The sequence below is a fragment of the Silurus aristotelis genome (genome assembly GCF_946808225.1).
Source record: "Silurus aristotelis genome assembly, chromosome: 23".
Taxonomy (NCBI): Eukaryota; Metazoa; Chordata; class Actinopteri; order Siluriformes; family Siluridae; genus Silurus; species Silurus aristotelis.
In genome coordinates, this window is record NC_139596.1 from 19390809 (window position 1) to 19395631 (window position 4823).

The window sequence follows — 4823 nt, forward strand, 5'->3', positions numbered from 1 at the left end:
AATACACTTTAAAAAAAGACAAATGATTTCTCTTTTTTATCAACTGTGCATCTGACTGAAGTAACCACACTAAACAAAACCTAAAGGTTCTTCACCTTGTCTTCAAGTGCGATTCCATCTAAGGTTCTATGTAGAAACCTGTAACAGAGGGCTTCCTTGTTATAAACTTGCTTCATGTCGTTTTATAAAATACTTACGATCCTTATGGCTTGTAAATTCATGACTTCTTCATTAGGGTCAATGTAGAAGAACCTTTCAGAAGTCTGCCATGTTCTATGTAGAATCCTGCAACTGAGAAGTTCCTTTTTAAAAGGACAGTTTGATGTGAACGTTTTATTTTACAATCCTGAAGAAAATGTGTTAATTGTTTTGGTTGATTGAATTGTTGATTGCTTAATTTGTTGATTGTTTAATTGGTTAATAAACACAGAAACATTAACAGAACGCCTTTATCGTGAATGCTGAAGTGTTGGAGTTGGTTACTGTTGACATATTTTTCAGCTTCAAAAATATTAATTCCACATTTAGACCCTAGGCGGGTCTCGGGGCGGAGCAAAAATACGTTTCATGATATTGGTTAAATTTGTAATAATGGAGGACAAACCCCCCCCCCCCCACACACACACACCCACCAATGATTTTGATGTTAAATCTTTTGTAAAGTGTGTTTAAAGTTTCTGAACGTGTCTGTGTGTGTGTGTGTGTGTGTTTAGTGTAAAGGGCTACTAATTTCTTTTTCTCTTTTTTATTTTTTCTACGCACACGTAGACTAGGTTTTTTTTCCACTCTGTACTAAATGGTTAACAAGAAAATAAATAATAAAAGAAAGTGTTTTGTGAATGATCTGAAATGCTTCTGAAGATGTTTCTCATGCTGAGTCTCACTTCCTGTATTTTAGTGCGTGTGAAGGAGCAGAAATACAACCAACCCAAATCACCATTAATAAAAACTCAGGAGACAAAACACATGGCAACAAAAACACTGCTTCATCAACGGGAAATTAACGTTTCATTCCACATTTAGTCTCCATTTACTGTTATAATGAACGCCATTCTTCTGGGAAGATGTTCTACTAGATTTTGTGTAGATTTGTGAAGATTTATTCAGCTGCAAGTGTGTTAGTAAAGTCAGGTAGTGATGTAGGTGATGTGAGGAGGTCTGGGGTGCAGTCAGTGTTCACATTCATCATGTTCAATATGGATATAATCATTAATAACTGATTCATAATTAATGTAATGTGTACAGCAAAGTACACAGAGCGCAGCGATGCTTTATCTCCAGTTACAGTAACCTTCTTCTTCTTCTTTCGGCTGCTCCCATTAGGGGTCGCCACAGCGGATCATCCGTCTCCATACCACCCTGTCCTCTATATCTGCCTCTTTTACACCAACTACCTGCATGTCATCCCTCACCACATCCATAAACCTCCTCCTTGGCCTTCCTCTTTTCCTCCTACCTGGTGGCTCCATCTTCAGCATTTTTCTACCAATATAATTCCTGTCCCTTCTCTGCACATGTCCAAACCATCTCAATCTCGCCTCCCTCACCTTGTCACCAAAACGTCCTACATGCGCTGTCCCTCTAATAAACTCATTTCTAATCTTGTCCATCCTCGTCACTCCCAACGAAAACCTTAACATCTTCAGCTCTGCTACCTCCAGCTCCACCTCCTGTCTTTTACTCAATGCCACTGTCTCTAATCCATACAACATCGCAGGTCTCACCACAGTCCTATAAACTTTCCCTTTCATTCTTGCAGATACTCTTTTATCACAAATCACTCCTGTCACTCTTCTCCACCCACTCCACCCTGCCTGCACTCTTTTCTTTACTTCCCTAACACACTCTCCATTACTTTGCACTGTTGACCCCAGGTACCTGAACTCCTCCACCTTCTCCACCTCTTCTCCCTGCAACCGCATCACTCCACTGCCCTCCCTCTCATTCACACACATGTACTCTGTCTTACACCTACTGACTTTCATTCCCCTTCTCTCCAGCGCATATCTCCACCTCTCCAGGCTCTTCTCAACCTGCTCTCTACTCTCACCACAAATCACAATATCATCTGCAAACATCATAGTCCAGGGAGACTCCTGTCTGACCTCGTCCGTCAACCTGTCCATTACCACTGCAAACAGGAAAGGGCTCATGGCCGATCCTTGATGCAGTCCAACCTTCACCCTGAACCAGTCTGTCGTACCTACTGCACACTTTACTGCCGTCACACTGTCCTCATACATGTCCTGCACCACCCTCACATACTTCTCTGACACACCTGACTTCCTCATACAATACCACAACTCCTCTCTTGGCACCCTGTCGTACGCTTTCTCTAAATCCACAAATACACAATGCAGCTCCTTCTGTCCTTCTCTATACTTCTCCATCAACATCCTCAAAGCAAATAAGGCATCTGTGGTGCTCTTCCTCGGCATGAAACCATACTGTTGCTCACAGATGGTCACCTCTTCTCTCAGCCTGGCTTCCACTACTCTTTCCCATAACTTCATGGTGTGACTGATCAACTTAATTCCCCTGTAGTTACTGCAGGTCTGCACATCTCCCTTATGCTTAAAGATCGGTACCAGCACACTCCTTCTCCATTCCTCAGGCATCCTCTCCCCTTCCAGAATCCTGTTAAACAATCTGGTTAAAAACTCCACTGCCATCTCTCCTAAACATCTCCACGCTTCTACCGGTATGTCATCTGGTCCAACCGACTTTCCATTCTTCATCCTCTTAATCGCTGCTCTCACTTCCTCCTTACTAATCCTATCTACATCCTGCTTCACCAACTCCACATCCTCCAACCTTCTCTCTCTCTGATTTTCCTCATTCATCAGCTGCTCAAAATACTCCCTCCATCTTCTCAACACACTCTCCTCACTAGTCAACACAGTTCCCTCTCCATCCTTTATTGCTCTAACTTGCAGTACATCCTTCCCAGCTCGGTCCCTCTGCTTGGCCAATCGGTATAAATCCTTTTCTCCTTCCTTAGTGTCCAACCTCTTATACAGCTCCTCATATGCCTTTTCCTTGGCTTTCGCCACATCCCTTTTAACCTGCTGCCGCATCTCCTTGTACTCCTGCCTACTTTTCTCATCACTCTGTCGATCCCACTTCTGTTTTGCCAACCTCTTTCCCCTAATGCTCTCCTGCACTTCCTCATTCCCACCACCACGTCTCCTTGTCTTGCTTTCTATTTCCAGATGTCACACCAAGTACTTTTCTAGCTGCCTCCCTCATCACTCCTGCAGTAGTTGCCCAATCATCCGGCACCTCTTCACCACCACCAAGCCCCTGTCTCACCTCTTCCCTGAACCTCACACTACAGTCTTCCTCCTTCAGTTTCCACCATCTTATTCTTCTTTCAGTCCTCACTGTCCTCCTCTTCTTCTTCGCCTCCAAAACCATCCTACAGACCACCATCCGATGCTGTCTAGCTACACTGTCCCCCGCCAACACCTTACAGTCTCCAATCTCCTTCAGGTTGCATCTCCTACACAGAAGATAATCCACCTGTGTGCACCTTCCTCCACTCTTATACGTCACCCTGTGATCCTCCTTCTTCTTAAAATACGTGTTCACCACTGCCATTTCCATCCTTTTAGCAAAATCTACCACCATCTGCCCTTCCACATTCCTCTCCTTAAAACCATACCTACCCATCACCTCCTCATCACCTCTGTTCCCTTCACCTACATGCCCATTAAAGTCTGCCCCAATCACCAATCGTTCTTTCCTAGGTACACCATCTACCACTTCATCTAATTCACTCCAGAATCTTTCTTTCTCCTCCATCTCACAGCCAACTTGTGGAGCATAGGCACTGATGACATTTATCATCATCCCTTCAACCTCCACCTTCACGATCATCACCCTATCAGAAACTCTCTTCACCTCCACTACACTCTTACTGTACGCTTCCTTCAGAATCACCCCTACACCATTTCTCTTCCCATCCACACCATGATAAAACAGTTTAAACCCACCTCCAATGTTCCTGGCCTTACTCCCTTTCCACTTGGTCTCCTGAACACACAACACATCTACCTTTCTCCTCTCCATCATATCAGCTACATCTCTCCCTTTACCCGTCATAGTACCAACATTTAAAGTACCAACCCGAACCTCTACTCTCCTACACTGCTCCTTTTCCTGCCGTCTTTGTAGACGCCTTCCTCCTCTCCTTCTCCTCCTTCGGCCAACAGTAGCCCAATTTCCACCGGTACCCTGTCGGCTAACGATACCTGTGGCGGTCGTTGTTAACCCGGGCCTCGACCGATCCGGTATGAAATTCTCATTTGTGATCCGCATATTTGATTTGGCACATGTTTTACGCTGGATGCCCTTCCTAACGCAACCCTCCCCATTTACCCGGGCTTGGGACCGGCACTAAGAGTACACTGGCTTGTGCCCCCCTAATGGCTGGGTTATCTCCAGTTACAGTAACCAGTACTCCTATTACAGAAACCAGTACTCCTATACAGTAACCAGTACTCCTGTTACAGAAACCAGTACTCCTGTACAGTAACCAGTACTCCTGTTACAGAAACCAGTACTCCTGTACAGTAACCAGTACTCCTGTACAGTAACCAGTACTCCTATACAGTAACCAGTACTCCTGTTACAGAAACCAGTACTCCTGTACAGTAACCAGTACTCCTGTTACAGAAACCAGTACTTGTGTACAGTAACCAGTACTCCTATTAAAGAAACCAGTACTCCTATACAGTAACCAGTACTCCTGTTACAGAAACCAGTACTCCTGTACAGTAACCAGTACTCCTATACAGTAACCAGTACTCCTGTTACAGAAA

General features: G+C 44.4%; 1 protein-coding gene across 1 annotated transcript in view; it reads left to right on the forward strand.

Annotated features, from left to right (window-relative positions):
- The window catches only part of rasl10a (RAS-like, family 10, member A), a 15583-nt gene extending 14989 nt beyond the window's left edge, over positions 1–594 (forward strand). The window contains exon 3 of the mRNA XM_083527479.1: positions 1–594. This exon is cut by the window's left edge and continues 4102 nt beyond it. The gene's annotated coding sequence lies outside the window, so the exon portion shown is untranslated.
- The last annotated feature ends 4229 nt before the right edge of the window (positions 595–4823 follow it).